This window comes from Acyrthosiphon pisum, chromosome A3 (genome assembly GCF_005508785.2).
Source record: "Acyrthosiphon pisum isolate AL4f chromosome A3, pea_aphid_22Mar2018_4r6ur, whole genome shotgun sequence".
In the NCBI taxonomy this organism is placed as follows: Eukaryota; Metazoa; Arthropoda; class Insecta; order Hemiptera; family Aphididae; genus Acyrthosiphon; species Acyrthosiphon pisum.
The window spans coordinates 4,989,990-4,995,989 of NC_042496.1; the positions used below are offsets into that span (position 1 = coordinate 4,989,990).

At 27.7% G+C, this 6,000-nt stretch overlaps 1 protein-coding gene across 1 annotated transcript in view; it reads right to left on the bottom strand.

The window, feature by feature from the left end:
- Positions 1 to 6,000, bottom strand: part of LOC100569214 (protein unc-93 homolog A) — a 44,604-nt gene that overhangs the window by 19,595 nt on the left and 19,009 nt on the right. The gene's annotated exons all lie outside the window — the stretch shown is intronic.

The following is a 6,000-nucleotide window of genomic DNA, read 5'->3' on the forward strand; positions in this document are numbered from 1 at the left end:
GAGAACAACAACGGTATGACAATAACCAAATGTTGATAGAAAAACAAAAATTAAAATTATTATTGGGTACAAAATTTTACGTACTGCAGTAGTGCAGTGTGCTAAAAAATAAAGAGGCGATATCGGTGTCCAATTAAATGTTACTTTTTAATACAAGTTTTAAAAACAAAAATGATCGAACTGAACGCATATTATGTGCAACAATACCGTAAGTGCAATCTAAAAGGCTGGGACCACCTAATACATTATTTCGTGGTACCAGCATTGGCGTTTATTTTTTTTTAACATAAATATGTTTTTGGACTGGGTAAAGATATTTTATCTTTCTAACTGATTTTTTTATAACGCTTTTTTAATCACCGTAATAACGAATAAAATTTAAAAGTTAACTAATTCCTACTAGATACATTGTATACAATTAATGGTTACTTATTAATGCATATTTATGATTCATACATTTTCTTAGAAGTGGAAAATATCGACTAGCGGGCTAAGTTTAGGTCACACGATCATTTACTACCTACATGTTACTATGTTAGTTCTCTTAAGAATTAAATATGTGTATTAGATCTTCAGTGTATCAAGGTAGAATCTTACATAAATACATAATATAGAAAATAATATCTTTAATAATATTTCTACAGAATGCATTTTAAATGAATTTTCAAAAATAATATCGTATAGGTTCTCTTTTTAAAAATAAAAATGTATTCATTTTGTCGTTTTATTTGTGAATGGATGTGTAGAATGATAATCTCTTTACATATAAACCTATAATACCTAAGAACATAGTAATTGTAATAATACATCAATAAAATATGTTCAAATAATATGGTGAGATTTCAAAAAAATTTGTGAGAAGAGAATGGCCACTTTTATGTAATGCACATTTGTCTCAACTAAAAAAAATAAATTTCACCTATATGAACAGTACAACAGAAGAATCGTATCGAATTAAACACACGCTGATATACGCATGTTGTATTCGCGATGACATTTTACGGCAGTGTTATACGATAATTTATTAAACAATATGCGATAATAATATAAATTGTATTCCAATATTATTTCCATAAATCATAACATGACCACGCGCCACTGATACGTAAAAGCTCGATTTATTGAGCAATATTATACATTTATACCTATGTATTATACAGATATACAATATACGTGAAAATAGTGTTTATAATTATTATCCGGACCACGTCGGTAATATAATATAACACGGGTCGCTGGCACACCGTCGAAGTTTAATAAGGCTGAACGTTGCATAATCAAACGTGACTATTCTTACATATTACGTGATAAATATTGTTGTTGACGAAATCTCTCATTTTAACTATGTTATTGTTGAATGCGGCCATTAGGTACAGTTTTAGAAGATACCCCAGGGTATTATATAGTAACAGAAATATAAATATTATTATAAAAATATTGTTATATACATATAACATATAGCCATAGGTACTAAATACTTATGTTTAATAGTTTTTTATATAAAATAAATTTTATCCTGGAATCGTGATTTTGTAAGATGTATTATCATTAAATTTTGTTTTGCAGACGTCGAAACACAATAGCTAAATATTGTTTCAAATCAGAATATTTGAATAATATATATATGTAATATAATAGCATTAGTATAGGTGCTCCCCGATAAAGTTTAGGGTTGAACGTCATACCTAATTCAGTTATTACAATGAAAAACATGTTATTGCCTATAGATGCAGCTTTAAAATAAATACAGTTAAAGAGTTGTTATTATAATTTAGAGTCATCGTCTAATGCATTTTTACTGGTAAATAGGATTCGACAATAAAGTTTTATAATTTCAAAATCGTGTTCAGAAAAGTTGTTAAGTCATACTTAACGTTTACCTATCAGTCAAATTCTTCAATTATTGAGTGATTTTGATATTCCAGAGGCTTTAAATAACATGGAATTTGAAGTTCATGTTCTTCTTGATATACGAACTAATTTTTAAAATTAATTACGAAGTCTATATTACCGAAAAATCAAACCAATTAGTACAATATGCCCGCAAAAAATTAAAAATAATATTATAGACGTTCTATTTTCATTCCATGAGTAAATTCACTTGTAAAATATAATATATATTTAAACAATTTTTAAAGCACAAAGATGTTATTAACATTTTTGAATACCTATAGATACTAGATAGACATGTTTAAACTTTAGAAGCACTGTCAATATTAGAAAAAAAGGATCAAGGTGACTTAACTTTATCATTTAAAACGTAAGACCTAGGAAAAATAATTACCATATTCATAATTTAATAAACTAATAATAATATTTTATAGGCATAACTTCACAGTGACTAGATGTCTACCTATATCAAAACTCAAAGTGCAAAAAGTTATATTAAGATAGGTACAGTTTATTTCGTAAACAAGTGCGTAAAAGCTCGTAAATCTACAGGTGTGCAGGAGGACCCAAGAGATAATATGTCTAGTCCGAAACCAATATTCACTGGTATTATTGAATATTCCCATATGTTTTATGGGGTCCTCGATATTTTGAAAGCTGATAAAAATAATGTAATAAATTATATTATATAGTGTACTTATATGAAACAAATAGATAACATATACATAGGTAATGATTTTTTTTTTGGTCTTCCATTCATCGTAATACATAATACATATATCGTATTATATGTCACATTTCCACCATTACTTTGGCCATGATAACGAAGATGATTATTATATTACTATCCGATCCTGTACACCATTAAGATATGCAGGAACTAGGGCCTAGGAGAAATATCGAGGCCGTACCCAATATCCACGTGTATTATTGCGTATTCTGATATTATGTTTTATGGGGTTCTCGATTTATTTAAAGCTGATAATAATAACTTTAAATTATATTATATGGTTAGGTTACGTGAGAAATCGAGTGAATATCAAATTTTGTATAAAAATATGAATTTCAAATGCTCATAAAAATTTAAATTTACTTGTTTGTGGACATTTTTTTTTTAAAAAAGGTATACCGACTTATGAGGAATCTTGTATTACATTTTCAAATCTTAGTTTTAAAAAGAAAATTTTTCATGAATTTCTAACTAAAAATAATTTGCAAATTTTCGTCAATTTTACGTATTTTGTCAATATTTGAACTTTAGATGCTTATAAAAAAAAAAATTGTGACTAAGGATTTTTAATTTTTTTCATCTGCCTTTGAAACAATATAATAGGAACCTTCTATTAAATTTTTCAAGCTTTTTTCACCAACAAATAAAATTTTATTGATATTTATAGAAAAAAAAACCCACCCGGCCCCTTCCGAAAACACGCCTATGGTAGGAACATAAATATGGTTCGCCAGCTTAAAAAATAAAGTCATAGGGGATACGACACCCAAATCCCCTACCGTAATTACGCCACTGATAATACCTATACCTTGCGTTTGTTTATCAGCGGAAAACGCCGTCGTAAACTTGATATTGGCACAGTGTAGAGAGACGCCTCGCCCGTAATAATATTATTATGCTAAGTACGGCATAATAATAATAATAATATAACAGAATATTAAAATACTTCAAGTTTGAATATTTATTTTATATATAACTAATTATTCCATTTCCCTATTTAAAATCTGGATTGTGTGTAAGCATGTATGTTGAGTAATATTAAAACATATTTAATTACTAATTTTGTTGCAATATTTTTTTATTTTCGGAAGCGGATCAGGTTCTAGATCCGGTTCAGCTTCACCAGACACATAATCAAACTGTGCTATTGAAAATTATTTAATATTATAAATCATTTTTAAAACTTAATAGGTATGATTAATATTTTCAGTTTTTGTTGATATATGTAATTTTTTTCATAACAAATGACAATTATAATGTGATCATAAAATTGTTCATATTTTTAAATTGATTGCATAGCTAAGATACACTTTCTTGTAGGTACTCAGCAGTCAGTAAACAAATTTTCTATTATATAGGTACACGTACCTATATAATTATAGGTTCATGTAAAAACTCAAATAACAGTGTAAGGATTTAATTAAGAATCGGGGTTATGTAATTTTAAAATAAAATTTTAAAGCAATTTTTAATATAATATTATTTATTCATCATTAAAGGCTCGGTCAAACAGAAATCGGTCTGCCGTAGTGTACGCCGTACGGGTACGCTATCCGCGGCGGATAGTCCGCGTGGCTGTATTATCTTACAGTGTCCGCGCGGACAGACCGCTTTGTGTTTAACTGAACCTTAATAAAAAAAAAAAAAACAAAAATTAATGTTAAATGTAATTAAGGGTGTCAGAGCCGGTGCATATTTAGTACAAAATATGTCTTATAGGAAAAACTCTCACGCTCTTTAGAATATAGTTGGATTTCGTTAACTTTTTTTTTTATTTAAAAGAAGAGAACATTTTGCCAGATTTTTAAAATTATAATAATTATAGAACCTAAAATATGCAGTTGAATAATGCAGAACATGAAAATTCGGGTATTGATCAGACTTGAAAAAAAGTTCTCATCTTTCAGATAAAAAACATTATCTGTGAGACTTGAGCGTTTTTCCTTTGAAGTCATTATTGTTAATATAATACACCAGTATCAACTCCCCTAAACAGGTATCAGTCATTAAACTAGGTAGTGAAAAAGTGAAGGCGAAAACTAAAATATAATTTTCACTTTTTATAGAGCTGAGCAAAATTTAAAAAACTGGCACCGACACAGTTATGGTTTCCCTTTTTTTGGGCTAAATTAGTTTCACTTTTTTCTTGTGTTTAATTACTCAAATTGTCTGTAAGTTTATATATATATATAATTATCGGGGCTAGGATTTATATGCAATAAAAAATTGTAAAATATGCATTTTATATAACAAAATATGCAAAAATATGCATTTAATTTTTTATAAGATAAACACTAAAATATAGTCACAAAAAAAATATTTATTTATTAAAATACATCATAATATAATTTAGAAATAAAATGTATAATTCACATTAACTACGTACGTGTTACATGAAATAAAATTTATATTTGACAAAAAAACCAAGTTTTACGAAATATACTATAAAACATGCATTTTTTACATTCTTATAATCGAAATATGCAATAATATTAATTTTATTCAATATATGCAATAATATGCATTTTATCCAAAATATGTAAAAACATGCAAAATAAAAATACCACCATTTATCTCATCATGAGGTGATTCGTGAACATTACTGACAAAATCAATAATCAGAAGTAGCAAAAAAAAACATGCTGTTGCATATAAATCCTAGCCCTGATAATTATCAATAAGGTTTATTTGTACTATTCTTTTTGTCACTAATAACAACTTTTTTTATTGTATTCAATTATTGTGGATTGCCTATTTTACAACGATTAAGTGGATAATAATCAACTGAATAGCGAAACAATATATTAATGTAATAATGTAATAAATAATAATACTTTATTTTTATTATTGATAAATGTTTTATTTTGGTATTATTTTGCACGGGTCTCTTGTAATAATTCGTAATATTTTCTATGTTGTACGGTTCAGCTTTATTAGATACTAGCTGATCCCGCGCCTTTCGTTGCCCGTAAAAAATGACAAATCTTAGAAAAATTGTGATTGTTCAACTCTTTTTGGGTGTAACTCGTTGCAGTAAGTGCAACTCAGACATACTATGTCGGATCACGGGCAATGTGCGACAGCATATCTAGTAGGCAATCCACCTGTGGTGGATTGTAGACACTTCGATCAGCGGCAATAAGTGCATCTCAGCCACCTTTGTAGGCTAATTAAAGTACTTCTAGTGGCTCGATTTAAAAATGTAAAGATGTTTGTGTTGGTAAATAAGTTTACTTTGCATCAGTCGGAGCACTTTTTCAATTTTAGTAAATTTTTGACGATAATAAATATTTTACAATTTATAAATTTATAAATTTTCAATATTGAATATATTCAAAAATATCTAAAATATAGAAAAATATGCTCCAACCGATGCAAAG